The following is an 18,734-nucleotide window of genomic DNA, read 5'->3' as shown; positions in this document are numbered from 1 at the left end:
ATTGAGTTCATGCATTTTACAAGGGCAGGAATGCCCTGGATTGCTCCGAATCTCTTTTAATGTGTAACTGTTTCTTGCAGGTAAGTATTTTGTTTTTAAGCATCGGCTCCACATAGCTTCGTGGTCTTCGATTGCCTCAGGCATGTATTTTGTTTTTCTAAATGAGAAAATGAGAAAATTAAGGGGAGATGTGTAACGCTCTTCCTCTGCAGGCTCCCTTCCCCCAGCACCGTCCTGATCCAGGGGTGAAAGCTCTCTCGCCCAGCCTCTTACTTTCAGATACAGCATGGCCTTGGGGTCGCTGGAGTGTGTGACAGGCTGCTTATTTAATTGTGCACCATCTGGCTGGCATATGAGTAGGGGGACCTGTCAGATGGGGTTTATCTCGCCTCATCAATAAATGCAATAATGCCTCTGCATGCTGTGGTTTGCAGTGCTTGAGGTTGATAAGATGTCCACAAGCCTGTAGGACCTGATCTGCCCACCTTGTACTTACACGATTATTTACAGTTTTGGTGTGAGTCTTGTCCCTCACTCCTCATCCAACATTTATTGAGCACCTGCTATGTGCCAGGCACTGTGCTAGAAGCTGCTGATTTAAAAATAATTAAAGACACCCCAGCTCTTAAAAGCCCAGGGTCTGGAGGGGAAGACCGACACATAAACACGCAGTTGTGGTACAAAGTATGCGGAGGTGGAGGTGAGGATGTCGCAGGAGAAAGTGGACACCTACTTCTGAGGGTCAAGAAAGGCTTTGTAGAAGAGGAAGGAGATCGTTTCTCTGAGTTTTAAAGGACCCAGAAGGCGCTTCTCGGGTGGTCTAGGTTGGAGAGCCCTCCCCGATGGCAGGGGAACCACATGGACTGAGTGAGGGGGGCCCTTGAGGGAAATCAGGGCGCTGTGATAGAAGACAGGGACCTGCAAGCCAGGCAGGCCAAACTGGGAGCAGAGTTTTATGTCTTGAGTTCTCAACAAGACGTGAGTTCCTTGAGCTGGAAACCTGAAGCATGGATTTGTCTTGATTCCATGGCAAGTGGGGCTCACCATAAACACTTGCTGCGGAACCAGCCCAGCTCTTCAGCTGCAGTGTGGAGACACCTGGGAAACACTATCAATACGGGCTTGCCTGAGAAGAAGCTGGGGGATTGTGCCTGACGTCCAACTTGCTTTGTCTCTCACTGCCTCTCCCTTTGTGCCCCTGCAAGGGACAGGAAGCACCTTGTACCTTTCCACCAGGGGGCGCCCACACCCTCCTGCTGACGGGGCAGCTGTTGCTGGGGGCTTAGCCTGGTTCACAATCTGATCAGTCCCTGATCCTCACCACCTCCTCCAGCCAGACAGGGCCATGCCCGGCTGCATAGCATTTCCCCTTAGAGCTAAAACGTCTTCCGACATATGGGAATTGCTGCTATAGGGAGCTTCAGACACATACTTGTCATTAATTAAAGTGACAGGAAGCTACTCAGCCCTCAGCTCAAAGTTGTCTCTAACAGATGATTAGGGTATTCAGGGTTTTCACACTTCATGACTCAAGGCAGACAGGGAAGGCAAGGGAGCAGAGACAACCACTCAGATCAGGGAGGCCTTTGGAAGCAACGTTTCAGGCTGGGATGGGCCGAGGTCAGATCCAATATCACGGATGACCCAGGTTCTTTGGTATCTCTTCCAATGGTTCCTTGGCTAAGGGAGAGAGCCTGCAGCTCAGGGGAAAGAGCACCAGACCAGGGACCAGGAAACTGGAAGTCTGGGCCCAGCTCTGCCTTGAGTCGGCTGAGTCACTTGGGACAAGTCGCTGTCTGTGTCTCAGTTTCCTCATCTGTGAAATGGGGGCTGCAGACCCACGAGGAGTGTTGTGAGGGTCACCCAGGATTTTAGGTGCTCTGAGCTTCATCTGCTTCCTCATCTGTAAATGAGAGAACTGGGTTCAGTCTCTAGGACTTTTCCAGCCCCCAAATCCAATAGCTATTTCAAAAAATGAAAAATTATGATACAAATACTTGGTATCATTATTGTTGTTGTTATTCCAGTCGGTCAGCTAAAGATATTACTAAGGTTCTAAATACCCTGCTATTCCCCATTGGCCGGTGCTTAGCCAGAGGGAGTAAGGCAGCTCAGAACTAACCACCGGCCAGGTGTTTCTCCGTGGAACAATGCCAAGAAGCCTGCGTGGAAAGGAGACTTCCACAGCAAAGCGAATCGTAAAGGAAATTGCCAGCATCTCCCCCTGACAAATTATTGCAACTCGTTTTAACAGAAAAAAGAATACTTTTGGTAAAGAATGGGTATTACAGTAAAAAAAAAATTAATTTGGCTTTTGGCTAGATCAATTAAAAAATACATCCTCTAAGTGTGGACTCATGCAGGGTTACAGAGCGGAGCAACACAAGAACCCTTGCACTCCTGCTGGGGAAGCAGGACATCTGAGCACGAAGCATGTAATACAAGTAAGTTAAATGAGAAGTTAATGAAAAGCCCATGGGACTTGCAGGGCATTCCATGGCTAGTTGGTGAATGGCTGGCAGAGAGTGGTCTGTGAGGGTGGGAACAGAGGTGTTGCTGGGAGCCAAGTTCATGAAGCTTGATGTGTAAGAACAGACGGCAAGCAGCCGAGACGGCAACCTCGCTGGGTCCCCCAGATCCAGAGGTGCAGGTGGCTGAAGGGAGGTCGCATGGGCTTTGTTAAACCTAGAGGACTCATTGCCCCTGTAATACCAATGCCCCCTTGTAACTTCTACTTCACAGAATTCACTCGGGGACTTGGCAGATTTTGAGAGCTTCTACTAAGTCTTTCAAGAAAGAGGGCCTCTGGTTTAGGAAATTTTTTGTCAATTATGGGAAAATGGCCTATTTGGATCTTCCAGACGTTCTCCTGGAATGGGTAAGAAGTGTTGTTTAAAGAACGCTGAATTCAGAGGTCTGACGGCTCAACCTTCAAATCTCGGACAAATCACTAAACTCTCAGGGTCTCAGTTTTCTTATTTGCAAAATGGGTTAATTGTGGCCGTCAGTGTGAGCATCTGAAGTCAAAAGGAAATATTCTATATGGAAGAGCTTTGTCAACTCTAAAGTTGTTTTTGAAAACCGGAAAATGCTGTCTGACGTAGCTCTCCCCTGACTAGTTCTCTGAGCCCTGTTTCCTCCTCTGTAAAACCGAGATCATAACAGTGCCTGCTGTGCAGGGTCACTCTGGAGATGGAGCTGCGCGTGGAGTGTCTGATACGGGGCCGGCTCTTGTCGCAAGTGGAATCCACGTTTGCTCTTCCTCTTCTAGCGGTGCAAAGCTCGGTCATCAGGAAAGTTTGAAGCCTTGTTAGCAAAAGATTCCATTATAAACACTCTGGTGACTGTCACCTCTGGAGAGGATCTAAGAATTAAAATCGCCTTAGGTCACCTGTCCAGTCCAGCCATTCACAAGCAGATAGATATCCTTAAAGAGGCAGCTCAAGCCCTCTAGCAAACTGTCATGCAGACAGCAGCCTACTCTGACCTTCTCCTCCTCCTCTCTGGGCTTTCGGCCAGGGCAAGTGAGGAGCACATGACAAATGGTGTGAGGTCAGCAGAAAGGACCCTCAGGTACCTGCCTCCCATAAGGGGCTCTGCCCACCTGTGCAAGCTTAGGTGGCCCCTCTGTGGCAGAGCAGTTGCATCACTGGGACTGGAGGTGATGCCAAGTAGCCCTGCCAGCCGAGAGCCCCATGGTGACCGGAGTAAGTGCTGCCAGTTCTGTGCAGAGCAGGCCATCAATCCTGGTTTGTTAGGACAGCCTCCGCATCGGGTAGTGCTTTGCACCGGCTCAGGAGCCCTCAGAATAGCCAACGTCGAAGCTTGATTTGCTTCTCTTGGGCAATTGCTTGGAGTCTTCGCCTTTTGGCAGATATTCTTGATTCTACCCTCCTGGTCCCATTTCCTTCTCCATCATTCAGCTGTGTGGGCTGCAGGCCTTTCTCTTCTCTCCTCATGCGCCATGAGCAATCCCACCCACCGTCCTGGCTCCACCATCCCATCATGCTGATGATGCCTAATTTTCTATCTCCAGTCCTCACCTCTCTCCTGAGCTACCTGCCCATATCTCCAATTGTCTACTAGACAGGTTCACTTGCATGTCACACTCAAACCTCATACCCCAAACATCCCAGACCTAACTCATTGTTTCGTCTACATTTGCAAGCCAGATTGTGTGCTTCATGGGATGGCATTTCATCCAAGTCTATAAGATGACTCAGGTGACTAGAGCTTAGTGTGTGGGCATGGTACATATTCCTGGAGATTCTATTTTTTACTGGAAGGCAAGTAAAATACCATCGAATAGAATACAAAATCTATACTAAAAATTAAGGTGGAATTTAAGACTAAAGAAAATGTGTCTGCAGAAGCTGTCTTAGACTATGCCCCCAGTTATCAATGGGGTACAAATGTGTTCTTCCCATAAAGGACTTGAGTTACCTTGGATTAGAGCATAGACATGCAAAGTCATCTGTAGGAGAGAGAATGAAGAGTTCCCAACTAGCAGGCCTTGGTTGTAATTGACTGAATGTGTTAGCTGGGGTTCGCTAGCAGTGGGGCCCCAGGAAAAGGAGTGTACTCCCATGCACTAACCACTGAAGGGGAAGTCTTGGCCAGTAGATGTCTAGACCTGTTGACAAAAGCATGCGTAATGTGAAGACTGGGTGTAGGAGGCATACCCAGCCCACTGTGAGCATCCCCACACCATTGACAAGCATATAATATTAAGTTGTAGGCTGCAGGGGAAATTTAAAATTTTTCCTCCTAGTATCTGCTCATCTCATTTTCATTGATAGTGTTTGTTTCTCAATTAGTGTTTGAGATTCACCTCATTCTAAGGCCACATATTTTAGGTAGGGTCCTACCCCCAAGTCAGGCCATAGAGTATGGGATGAGCCTACACTGGTCAGCATGCTTCAATTCCCTGATTACAGTGTTTGGGTCTCAGGACTTTGGCAGAACTCCTAGAAAAGCTAGAAAAGAGGCTGTGTCCTCACCTAGTTTTGGAGTTGTGCATGTGAGACTGGAGCCAAAGGCAGCCACTTTGCCACCACGTGGAAAGGATTTGTCTGAGAAAAGAGTCACCCAAGAGGAAGGAGGGACAAGAGATGTAGAGAGAGAAACTGAATCCCTTTGAGCTCTTCCACTAAGTCCTGCCTGAGGTCAGCTCTCCTTCTGGATTTTGCAGTTGTATGAACCATTAGATCTCCTTTTCTCTTAAGCCAGTTGGGTTGGGTTTTCTGTCACTCGCAGCCATAAGGATTCTAATGGCCACTTGTACATCAAATCATCTAAGCTTGATGGCAAGTACACATTTGTTTCTTCTCAGTTTCCTTGATTTCATTTCATTATTACCAAGCTGCTTTCTGATTATCGTTGATTTTTTAAGATGGTCTTCCCAGGGGGAGCGTATGTTCTGACTACATATGTTCATAGACTTTTATCATCTAAATAACAGTTTTCTTAAAACTGTAAGGAAGTAAATGTGTTTTTCTGCTTTTATAATTTGGTCACCCTGAGCCTGATTCCTTAGAGAAGGCGCAAGTTGAGTTTCTGACTTAAAAGACTGAGGGTCAGATTCTAGATTGTGGAAAATTGACCAGAGTAGTAAATACAACCTCTGGGCCTTTTCCCTTGGAGAACAACCTGATTAATGTGTAGCTGTGTGAAGATCAAAACCCTTTTATCTCTTCATTCTTCAAGAACCATATGCGATGTCTTCTCCTCCTCCTTTCTCATTCATTCAATGATAATTTACCAAGCACTTGGGTACACATAGTGAAAAAACTGATAAAAACCCTTGCTCTTCTTGGGCTTACATTCTAATAGGAGAGACAGACAATAAACAAGACAGATACTTAATATAGATAGTAGTAACTGTCTGGGGAGACTGGGATGTTTTAGATAGCATGATCAGAGCAGCACTGCTGAACAAAGACCTAAAGAGAGTGAGGGAAGTAGCTGAGCAGTCATCTGATAAGAGAGCCCAGAAAAGGAAGCGGCCCATGCCAAGGGTCAAGGCTGTAGCTGACCTGGCATGTGGGTGAGGGCTGAGCAACCGGAGATGAAGTTAAAGAGGAGGAAGCCCAGGGCACGTGGGCATGTGGGAGTCAGAGTGAGGGTGTGTGAGGTGGGAGCACTTGAAGGCTCTGAGCAGAGCAGTGACAGGATCCGACTCATATATGGGTGGGATCCCTCTGGCTGCCACGCTGAGGATGGGTTACAGAGGCTGCGGCAGAAGCAGGGGACCAGCTGGGAGCTGATGGTGGCCTGGATAAGAATACAGGCTGACAAGACAGGATTTGATTATATACTGGATCCCAAGTGAAAATTGAAGGATGGCACTGAGGTTTTGTTTATTTATTTCTTTGCTTATTAATTTATTCTAAGTACGCATGTGTCAACTTTGTTTATGCTACAACGGACACTTATTTTGTACCATTGTCAGTTGTGTAAGTGTCTGTTCCTTTCACTGGACTGTGGGCTTCGCTAGTGTCCAGTGCTTTTATTTTTTCATCTTTGATCTCCATAAAATCTCTGTAGGAGGCACTCCTGCAAGAAGAATGTGTGACAAAACTGAAAGAACCATATGACTGGGAGTCCAAGAAACTCTTTTTTGGGAACCCCTGTGCGAGTGCAGAGGAAGAAAACAGGGGCGTTTTTTTCCTTACTGGCTGGGGACACAGGCAATCGGTGCAGTTATGAGGGTAAAACTCAGGACCAGTGCCTGGTGGGGTGGACCCTGAAGGTGTTTGAAGGTCAGAGGAGATCTGGACTTTGGGGTGAGTAGACTGGGCATAGTGTGAGGAGCATCAGTGGTCTTGAAATGTGGCAGATCATCTGCGATAACACAGAGCAGAGCAGAGGCAACTGGCAGTGGCCATGGACTTGAAGAATATCTGGGTCGGCAGCCTGGTAGATTGAGGTGCACCAGGCATAAGTCACTAATTAGGGCCAACAGAGTGACAGTGGCCAGTGGAGTGGAGGAGTGGACATGGGCTAGAACAGGGAAGAGAGGCAGATTATAAATGCAAATATCCCTTCTAAAGGTCCTCCATCCCTTTGGAGATTCTTAAGGAGATACAAAGAGGCAGAGGACTGAGATCATGCAACTTGGTAGGGGGCTGATATTGATCTAAAGGGCGAACTACAAACTATTAAAGTGACCTTGCCGAGGGTAGGACCTAGAGGATACTTTTGGCTTATAAGTGTTGTCCCTTTATGGCAGTTCTGTTGATAACTGCTAATCTCCCCTGTTCTCTAGGTTTATTAACAATGTTCAGGTAGTTTTGTTCTGGGTCCAAACATCTTCTTCATTTGTCTTCTCTTTAGCTCTGTGGTTTGTGAATGTCCCATACTCACCCATGTCCCTTGCTGGCCCCTGCCGGTCAACACTATGCTGGTTGCTCCCCTACATCAGAGCTTGTAGAAGGATTGCTGTGTACTCTGCCTCTCTGTCCACAACTGTTTGTAAAAATCAGCCTTTAATATACACAGACTTCTGCCTCAATTGTATAGCCCTAATCATTTTGGCTTTCTTTATTTCTTTTTTATGAGATCGACTGTCTTCTGATTACAGAAGAAATACATGCCCATTGTAGAACTCAATTGATTTTCTAGAGCTTTTATTGTAAATTTGCATTCCCCTGTGAATGCCCATCTGGCCAATTTGGGAGATGCTGGAGGGGCAGTTCTCTCTGAATGCAAATTCATTCTGTGCAGCCTTTGCTGGTGAAAGGACTTCTGGGGAAACAAGTATTCACAGCTGAGTGCTGCCTGGACAACCTTTCTCATTGCGCAAACATCCTTCCCCTATAGTTGTTTATTTGTCCCTCCCTTTCAAATGTGCTTTTAGGAACAACAGCTGGAATTAAAAGGCGTTCACTTACCAGAAAATGTCTTGAAGGGGCTCTGAGGCTTCCTTTTTTTGTGCTCTCCACTTGGACAGTTCACATGTGATTTGAAGGGCTACCTCATCTGTGTACGATTTTGTAGTTCCTTTGTGTGCTGATTTTATCGGGCACGCTCTGGTTTCTGAGTATATGCACTTACATTCATTTGGTAGCAGGAAAAATTAGGTACTTAACAAAACCCAGTTACTAGTGCAGGCTATACATTTTCTCCTACCTCTTTCCTCCCCCCGAACTCATTAAATGCTACGGGTCATATATGTGAAAATCACCTGTTCTCATAAATGCCAGGGAGAAAAGAACAACATTTATGGAACATCCAGTCTGTGTCACTCACGCATCTTCCGTGATTCATAATCCTCACCACGACTCTTTGAGAAAAGTATTGTCCTCATTTTATAGATGTCCCTGGTAGACGGATGAAGAAACTGGGACTCAGAGAGGTTAAGGATCAGCCCAGGAATTTCAAATTCGATCACCAAAGTTGCTGCAAATTTGGGTAAGTTCTTAAATACTATTTCAGGGCTAGGGTCAATTAAACAATGGTTTAATTGTTAAATTGCAAAGACCAAAAATGTTGCTTTTCTGTCCAGATTATTTTTTTCAACTCTTTCTCAAGTCTACTTTCTCCCCTTCAACAACCCAGCCAGCCAGTTGCCCAGGCATTGACATACAGCTGGGAGCAGATTTATGTGCCCGTGGACAGGAGGGCCCAGGGAAAGCCTACTGGCCTGGCTGGTGCGGGTGACAGCCTGGTAATGGACCTCTGAGAGTGTGTGTGTGAATTAAGCACCTTTCATTTCCTTTGCTGCAAAAACATCACTGAAGCTTGAATAATCCTTGGGTTTTCCCCATTTTCAGACAGAAGAAAATCGGCGCAAATTGGCTGGTGTGTTTTTCCCTCTAGGCTTTGATCATTAATCATCTTCAGCTCTTTCCTGCCCTCCTGCCACCCTTGAAAAAGAAACACCCCCATGCACAGCCATTTCTGGCGCCACTGAGAATCATTCACTAGGCAATTTGTTCAGTCTTGAGTGTAATGAAGGTATGCATGCAGCACTTTGGAGGCTGGTTCTGTGGAAAAGGTGCCAGGCTCTTCTGCTCAAGGTTGGAAGAAGGCTTATTCAGGGCCTTTTGTGCAGGTTGGCCAAGCTGATTGGCTTTGATATCACAGTCTGGTCCCTGTACTTGAGCCAAACAGATGTGTCTCTGCAGGCCTCTCCAACTGACACCAGCCAGAGAAAGCTTCATTTGTCTTTGCAAGGCCTCCCTCAATCCACACTCTTTTTGGAAAAGATGCTGGAAATTCTGTGCTCCACGAGTTGATACTGGCAAGTATTCTGCTGGTTTGGGTAACTCCGGGCCCACAAGATAGAATCCTGGCTCCCTGGGATTAGGACACCTCAAGGGGTCATCTAGCAACTCCTTTGCTTCTAGGGAGGGACACACCCAAACCTTCCAGCAAAATGTCTCTCCTTTCCATAAGCGCAGCGCTTCACTGAGTGCGGAACCAGCGGCCCTTTACGCACACGCGCTCCCTCAGGCTGCACCAGGGCTCTACTGGATAAAGCTGGATGGAACCTGTGACACCGCTGATGTGCAACTACTTTTGTCCTGAAAAAGAGACAATTTCATAAGGTTCAACCTAATAAGTATTATTAACCTCATTTTCCAGATGAAGAAAATGAGACTCAGAGAGGTTTACAATTTTTTTCTAGTAAGTGGAAGAGTCAGGGTTTTTACTCAGAGTTGAGTGATTCCAAATCTCACTGTTTTTTAGCTTTTTCAAGTTGTGAAACATTTTAATCATACACAGAAGCATATGTATGTAGACATCATATTTAATATGTAATTGGAAAAGAGGCAGAACAGTGTTATTTTAAACAGAAGGCTGTAATATTATGCTATTTTGTTTTTACTGTTGTTTGATTAAATTTGGCATTTCAATAGTGGTGGAAATATCTTGTATAATTTTCATTTTTTGCTAGAGCAAGGAAAAAAAACAATTTCCTTCTCTTTCTCCCGCAGAAAGGCACATCATCCCGACTGGTATACAATACACGCCATGCGTGACTTAAACACTCCCCATCAGTGTTTCCATGAACATGTGATTGCACTGTTTTGCATTTTTAAGTTTTATTTCATTGATATCAGACTGTGATTTGCTTTTCTTTTTTCCTTTTGTGCCTTGTCTTTTACTCAATTTCCATGTCTTATCTATTTATGTTGCAGTAAGTAGTTATAGCTCACTTATTGTAACTGTTGAATAGTATTTTATTAGTTGATAAGCGACAATTTACTTATCCATTTTCTGGTTGATGTGTCTTCTGGTTATTTCCAGTTTTCCAGTATGACAAACAGTGCTACAGTGAACATCCTTACCTGTGTCTCTGTGTATACATTTGAGAATTTCTCTAGGATTGAACTTCTAGGTCATAGCGCACGAACCTCTTCAATTTCATTGGTTGTTTCTGAATTCCATGCTAAAATGGCTGCATCAATCCACACTCCTATTAGCCACATGTGAGAATTTTCTTTTCTCCACATGTTCATCAATGCACGGTATCATCAGACATTTACATTTTGCTGATATGATGATGTAAAAGGGTATCTCGTTGTTTTCCTCCTTCCCTTTCCCCCTTTCTTTCATAACCTCAGAGGAAGAGATGCTACACCTGCAGAGACGATCTCTCTGTGTGCTGGTTTGTTCTCTTAGGAGTGAGAAGGAGTAGTATTGGGCATGGGTTATATTAAACCGGCCATGTGGTTATTTGCTCTGTACATGGACACTTGAGACACACAGCACCCCGCACTGCTGATCACCCTTCTATGCTTGAAGAGTTTCCCATTTTATGGGTCCCACCTCCCTAGGTTGAAACCATAAGCACTCGTCACTACCCTCCCAAGGATGATCTGTCGATCAGACACATACACGTGAGACAAATTTGGAATGTAAGGAAGGAAGTGCTGTGTGGAGTCTAGTCTGGTGAAAGGGTAGAGAGACATCCTGCTTTTGGAGGCCCCAGCGTTGAGCTCCCAATGGTAGGTAGTATCCTACTGCCAAGGGCAACCTGGAGAGCTGCTGAGATAGGGTTTCCACTGCAGCAGTCTAGATGCAGTTGTGCCCTGTTCCAGAATGCGAGCTTAATTCTCTGGCCCTCTTACATATGTGCTGAGCGATCTTTTATTAAACCCTTTGGCTGCTTAAACTCACTGGAGTGAATTATGTTGTTTGTGACCAAGAACCCCATCATCACTCTCATTTTCTGCTATGTGGCTGGCGCTTCACATACTGAACCCTATCCCTCCCACAAGCACTCTGCAAAGCAGGCATTAGCCCTGGTTGAGCAAGGAGGAGTAACTTGCCAAAGGCCATGATGCTAGTAAGTGGTGGAACTGGGGTATGACCCCACCATTGAGTGACTGCAGAGCCCACCGGAAGGAGCTCGCCTTCTCCACCTCCGGGGGCTCTGCTGCACATCACTCTGCTTTCATAGCACTTACCGCAGCTGGAATGATCTCATTTATATGTGTACTTATATTCTGTTTCTTCCAACTGACATATCAGTTACAAAAGGGCAGAGGCCAGTCCTTGTTTGCCATTGCGTGTCCAGCCCCGAAAGCACACTTAGCAAGTAGGCACCCGTACATAGTTGTGGGATGAATAAACGAACTGAACCAACCTCCCATGGATCTCTTTGGGGAAAATAATGGTACCTTGCATTTATACCAAGCTCAGAATACTTTTCAACACTTTCTTGGTTTCGTTCTTTCACTCGGTAGTAACAGATCACGATGCCTCATGCCTCTTAGGACCTGAAGCTGTATCTGATGCCTACTTTTCCTTTCTTCCTAGATATTTCAAGTTCTACCAATGTCTACTCAAATGTGTCAGAATGCCTGTCCCTGGGCCTGTCTCCCCACGGTCAGGATGGTTCCAGGGTCTGTGGGACCAGATGGCCACCCTGGAGCAGAGAGAATAGACTGGGGAGTAGCTGCAGTTGGTAGGTGCTCTGCCCTCACTCACTGCAACTCTTTCAAGGCCCCACTATGAACCAGTCCTCAGAGCCTGCATTTGAAGTGAGTTAATGGGGCCAGGATATCATCGGCTTTTCACCTGTGAGAGACTCTGGGCCTAATGGCCTCAGCGAGTCCGTCTTTGTCTTGACAGCCATTCTGTCTCCAATCCATTCATCACAGCTTGAGCCTCTTCCCCTCCTCATTCTTTTCCATAAATTCGCCGTTCCATGCTGTTTGGGGCTAGTGTTTCATGACACTGGTTTACAAATAAATATGACCAAGCGTAATTGCCCTGTGCCCAATCTCTCCTCCAACGAATTCCTTGAATGTGGTCATTCCGAGCCGTCTCTTCTATTTCTCTTTTGTCATCTCGCACTCACTCTTGAGGTCCAGAGTAGAGAATTAAGACTGTTTACTGGCTCCAGAGTAACCAGGATTGTAAGACTCAGTTCTGTTTTCCGCCTCTTAAAGCCACTCACACGATAAATCCTGATACTGGAACAACTTTAATGGGTAGAAAGAACTTTGGGGCAAAGGAACCACAAAATGCAAGGAAATACTGATGAAATCCATTGGTGATTTAATTTCCCCTGAACTGTTGTATGATATACTATCTGAGATCATGACAAGAGTGTGCGCTTTTGGACTTAGCCAGGACTATTTGGATCCCAGTTACTCCACTTACTGGCTGTGTGACCTTGGGCAAGCTGCCTACCCTTAACCTCTCCGACACTCAACTGTCCTCATTTGTAAACAACTCTTGTGCGGTTTAGAGATAATGTAGGTAAATACATTATCGGGCACTACTCTGACCAAGGCCAGGTCAGGGCCTGACTTAGAGCACTTTCCTTTCCTGGCTGTCTGCCTTACCCAACACACAGAAACACAGACACACAGACACACCCTCTCCACACACATATGCTCCCCCCACACTATACCTACATCTACCCACATCGTACAGGCCACATACACGCAACACACACACACACACACACACACACACACACACACACACACCATATACACCACACACACACAACACAACACACATACATACCCACACCACAAACAAAACTCACCAAAAACATACATACATCCCTCATACTCCACGTACACACATACATATGCCCCTGCCCATGTCATTCACCCCTCCAACACACACACACACACACATACACAAACCACACTTTGTAGGTGGTTTCCTATTCACTCAGCTGACCTGCTAAAATGGAGAAAATCTCTGCTGAATCTGAACGTGTTGATGGCCATCTTGATTTCACTGAGAGAAAGGGATGCCATTGCACCACTCTACCTGAGAGGTTCAAGGAAGTAAATGGAGGGAAAGAGCAAAGTCACAATTCAGAGAACAGGTTCAAAAAAACTAATAAAAAACCCATCACATTTTCTATTTGGTAGTAGTTCTGGCAATAACGTCTTGGGGAAGAGCACGTCGAAAAATTGCCTAAAATAGTAAGGGTTTGGGGTGATGATTGCCTCCTTTCACAGGTAAGTGAAATTGGCTTCTTGTTTTACTCGGATGATTCCCCAGAAGAAATAAGAACCACGACAGTGACATCACCTTAAAATTGTGGAGAGCGTTCTATTCTCCAGAATGCCTTGAATGTTGTTATGTGATTATGGAACAGTTCTGGGGACGTGTCCCGACGGACAGCCATCTGCTCTTGTCAAGCCCCGTGAGCTTTGGCAAAATAGCAACGTGTCTAGATTCACATTGAATTACGGTTTGGGGCAGCAGTCACTAACCCGGAAATGGGAAAGATATACACACTCAGTGTCCAGGCGTACTTTGTGTTACTTTTTTTTTTATTTACATCTTTATTGGAGTATAATTGCTTTACAATGGTGTGTTAGTTTCTGCTGTATAACAAAGTGAATCAGTTATACTGTGTTACATATTATGATCTTTGGGGGACGGGCTGAGCAGGAGTGCCCCCGCGCCCTTTCCAAGGAGGGAATGTAGTTTCTCGAGTACTACCCGGCTCAGCCCTGACATGTATTCTCTTTCCACATCTACACGAGGTGGGTGCTATTATTCTCCCCATTTTACAGATGACAAAACTGAGTCACGTAACCTGCTCACTCAGGTAACACTAGGAATCAGTGGTAGGGCCAGGATTCCTACCAGGCAGCTCAGCTCCAGAACCTGTGCTATACAAGATGTGGTCCAGGGATGCTGGGGGTTACTGCCAGTGGGGACAAGGTGAAAGGCATGCATGCTGTCAGGAGGAATAAGCCTTCCTCATATGAGACTAGACTGCGTTTTCTTAAGAAAAGTGAATATTCAACTGCAGTTCATGTTGGACAAACACACTTGCTTGTCGGGCAAACCAGTGAGAAAGTCAGCTTTGACTCCCACCGGTGGGAACAGCCTGGGGTCTGGCCCTCATCTCAAGTGCCTGAGTGATTCTTATTGGGATTATTGGCATTTGAGATGTTCCATCTCAACTGACCATGATCAAATGACCACTGCTAGATGGTTAGCATCCCTGGCCTGGAGGCGCTAAATGCAGCGAGTTTGCCCAGTCTTTGTGACTGACCCAAACGCCCCTCCCACCCCCAGTTCCCCCACCTCTAATGAGAGGGCATCTTGCTGGAGGCTGAGGTGTACAGTCTGAAGGGCATGGGAAGGATCTGGGGGAACAGCTCCTCCCCTTGTGGGGAGGCTGGAGTCTCCACTGTGAAGAGGAAGAGGAGACTCGACTGGGGACCCCAAAGGAGAGGGCTGCACGGATGGGATGGGGATGGAGAAGGGAAGAGAGACCCAGGTCTGGGGAAAGGGGCCTTCGTGAAGTATCAAGTTTGTGGAGGTTCTCCTCTGTAAGTTCAAGTACCCACCTCTGCTTTCCCACAGCCTGCTGCTCTCGTGAGACTGCTGTCTGCTCTGGCCTTGACCCGGAGAAGGTTGAGTATGTGGGGCACGTCTGGGAAGGGACCACGGGTGCTTCTGCACCATCTCGCAGTGGCTCCAGCCAAGGAGGAATGGAGCCGACCCCCTGCACCTCATGGCGGGATCACCTCGGCACAGAGGACCCCTCTGAGAGCGGGATGTTGTAGGTGCAGCTGTAACATTAGCATGAGGGATTTTAGGAGGTCGCCCCATTTGGGAGGGCATTCAGATGGAAAGTCACATTTAACATTGAATTATATGTGTCTTTCAGGCTAATCTCAATGCAGAGAATCCTATTAAAATATTATATATATATCAGATTACATCACTCCTCTGCTCAAAACCCTGCAATGGTTCCTTATTTCATGCAAAGTAAAAAGCAAAGTCCTCACAATGGCATCAGATGCCCTTTTGGAGATGATTACTTCTCTGACCTCACCTCCTTATACCTACCCCTCGTTCACTTTGGTCCAGCCACATCTCTATCCCTGGAACATACTGCTGCTGCCTCAGGACCTTTGCACTGGCGGTCTGCCTGGAATGTCTTGTCTTCCTCTACATACCTGCAAGGCTCTCTCCCTCACCTTTTTAGAATATTTGTTGAAATGTCACCTTTTTAGTGAGGCTCCCCTGACTACTCTTTCAAATTGCAAACAGTTCTTCCCTGATCCCCAATACTTCTTATCCTCCTTACCTTACTTTATTTTTTTCCATAACAGCTGCCACCAGCATCTAACCTACTAGATCATGTATTTATTTCATATATTTAGATTCTTTCCCCTCATAAGGACATAAGCTCATAAGAGCAGAGATTTTTGTCAGACTTGTTCACTGATCCCTAGTGCCTAGAACTGTGCCAGTAGGGGCTTAATAAATACTGTTGAATGAAGTATTTCCCTTACGTTGGAACTCATCTGGAGAAAGGGGCTCTAGGGATCGGGTTGAAATGCTTTCCAGTGCTTCTCATGCTTGTACCTGCTAGACCTCCTTTCAGGAAAGGAGGATGTGCCGACGCTTGCAATTGATTCCTTGTATAGGCTCAGCGCCTGAGAATCTAGAGGCCCTCTGCGCAACCTTGCTGGCTTTCTCTGCTTCCCAGATTGGGTTGCACTGACCCGGAGAGCTGCCTTTGGAGCTCACCTTGGCAGCTCACACCGTTGTTCTGGGGAACCATGGAATGGTCTCTCCCAGCCTGTGCTCTCTGACCTTCCTGGTCTCCCGCCCAAGTCTCGACCTGATAGTCCATGAAACAGAACCCCTCTCATCCCTGAACCAGGCTCCTGGATGCCCATTCCGAACTTTCCTATAGTCTCCGTTTTTTTTTTCCCCCTTGAGCCAGAAGTTTGGGAACTGAGAGACACAGATGAGAAGCAGGGCATGCATTCATCCACTCTCGGACAAGAGAGTTAAAGGATTTCTTCCAGGCTGGGGATGACGATTGCTTTGCGCGAACTGAATGAAAACGACACAGAGGAGCCAGAGTTGAGCCAAAAAAATAATTCAGAAATTCTAAAAGTTAGAATTGATTAGCAAGTTAAGAATTCTTTACAATTCTCATGAGCTTTCAGCATTTGTGCTGTTTGCTGGGCTTAGAGAAACACAAGAACACAAAGAACAAAAATTGCCCTTTAGGTTGGATGATGATGTCTAATGCATCTATTTCCCTTGCTACTTTCAGTTTCCATTTCATTCCAAGATCTTACTAAACTCAGGAGGTTGCCTTTGGGTTTTCAGCACTGCAGGGGATGATCTAAATCTAAATAATAATAAAAAGCCACTGCTTTTATTGGGATTCTATTTTATAAGTTAATGGAAACATTTCATATACACATTAGGTTTTGTAACCCAATCTTGGTACTCCCTGAGTCCCGGAGGGGCTGTTTCACAACTTGGGAGTTCCCTGACATTTGCATTATTCTTCCAAGGCAAAAGGAGAAAATGCTTTCAGTGAAGGCAGAATAGTGTTTTTATTTGAAAAAATTCACATTTGAGGTGGGACACACACATTCTTAGGTACACACACACACACACACACATACACATACGCTCTCTCTTTCTTAAACAGGCTATGTCATAAAATTATAGAGTTTTAGAATTGAAAGGATCTTAGAGGTCATCTGTGCTAACACTTGGCATGTTACATAGGAGGAAGCTTCTGCCTAGACAGGTTAAGTACCTTATCCAAGGTTACTGGCATCTCCAATTTAGGTTCCCTGACTCAAGTCTAATTTTCTTTCTGCTACACCACATTGCCTCCCAAATAAAATAATGTATATGAAATCATTTTGGAAACTGGAATGCATTATGCAAGTATTGGGTGGGGAGTGGAATGAGGAGAGGGAGCGTGATAATGAGATTTCTTTCTTCTGAGACAAGCCTGACTTGCTCGGGCCTCTTTCCAAATAAAGTAAATTCGTGTTACATGAATCACACATCACATTTCTAATTAGGTTTCTAGATAAGGCCTCCAGGAAATGAGCACCAAAGGGGTCAAACTCTTCATTCGAATACAACATCTTTATATCCCATCTTTTTCCTTCCTTCCTACCCTCTCTGTCTACCTCCCTCTAGTGTCCACCTTTAGTTATTGCATGTATGCCAACATTGCTATACTTTACAAATATTTATGTGTTGTTTATTAACATTATCTGGCCTATTTTTTTGATATCATCAGCTGTTATCAAGAGCAAACTGAAATGTTTTTCATATCAACAGGAATCACCGGTTAATATAAAGACTTGGATATTGTTAAGAAAAGTATTGACAATAGTTTTGGGATTAGAATAAGAACATATTTAAAGTCTGATTATTAAATTGTTTTTAATAGACTTGCATCACAAAAAAAATTCTTGTAACTAATTGGAATGTTTAAATTACAAGGAGATATAATTTTTTTAAGGCCAATTAAAGTTAACAAACACATGATTCAGCAAAAGAATTAATAACTACTTTACTTGGAATACTGACAATTACTAAATATTATTATAAATGACTTGAGGAATTGAAATTTTATTTTGGTACTATTAATATATTAATTCACTAAATCATATAGTAATTATAAATAATTTTTGTGTTGCCCTCTCTGACATATATATATTTCAGCCCTCATCTATCATGATTTCTGTGTTCCCTTGAAAGAAGCGTGTCCAGTGTTTCAGTATTCTAGCCAGCAAGATCACCCACAACTCATTGGAAGGAGATTATCTGGTAGGTTTTGGGCCCCCGCTTCCTGACATTATAAAACGCATCTAAAATGAGTGATATTTAGAAATAAGAGCCTTCTACCGTGTTCCCAGCTCTTCTCTGTGTGACAAATAGGTCAACGTACACAGAGAGGAGAAGCGGTTTTGTGTGCCTTTCTCCTGCTGCCTGCCTTGATCTGCCAGCACTTCACTGTCTTTCCACACCCCTCCTCATCTGAGAACACACACGGCACCAGGCACCCACGTGCACTCATGGGCGCACCAGCATTCTGAAAGCTGAAAGGCAGGAAATCATCCAGGTGGGTGGGCGGAGCCAGGTCTTATAGGAGAGGTGTGCCCAGGCTCTAGATCACCATGCTTGCTGGGTTCCCGTGTGGCTCAGCAACAGACAGACATCTGGAGACACGCTCTCATTTCCTCGTCTCCTCTGTAAGAGAAACTGTCAAATACAGAGAGAAGAAAATTCACCTGCAAATAAACATTTTTATGGCTTTAAAGCACAGAGTTAAACCCTACTTTACCATTCAAGTGTGGTCCAGAAAGTTCCATCACATAAATGGTAGGGGTGCTTTATTGCCAGGTTAATGAAATGACCCGTTTGAGCCCACAGTGCAGGGCCGGGCGAACTGCCAGGTGTGGGGTATCTGAGTGGGATTTATCAGGGGTCCTCCTGCAGGAGGACGTCAAGGT

At 45.4% G+C, this 18,734-nt stretch overlaps 1 long non-coding RNA gene across 1 annotated transcript; it reads left to right on the top strand.

Moving 5' to 3' along the window:
* The first annotated feature begins 6,710 nt into the window (after window positions 1-6,710).
* Window positions 6,711-9,510, top strand: LOC132419515 (uncharacterized). Its single transcript, XR_009518206.2, has 4 exons — window positions 6,711-6,785; window positions 8,316-8,412; window positions 9,129-9,244; window positions 9,405-9,510. It is a non-coding gene; the product is annotated as an uncharacterized lncRNA (long non-coding RNA).
* Window positions 9,511-18,734: the final 9,224 nt, after the last annotated feature.

This window comes from Delphinus delphis, chromosome 2, assembly GCF_949987515.2.
Source record: "Delphinus delphis chromosome 2, mDelDel1.2, whole genome shotgun sequence".
Lineage (NCBI taxonomy): Eukaryota > Metazoa > Chordata > Mammalia > Artiodactyla > Delphinidae > Delphinus > Delphinus delphis.
Note: the sequence above shows the minus strand (reverse complement) of the source record. Positions and strands in the feature narration are given on the sequence as shown.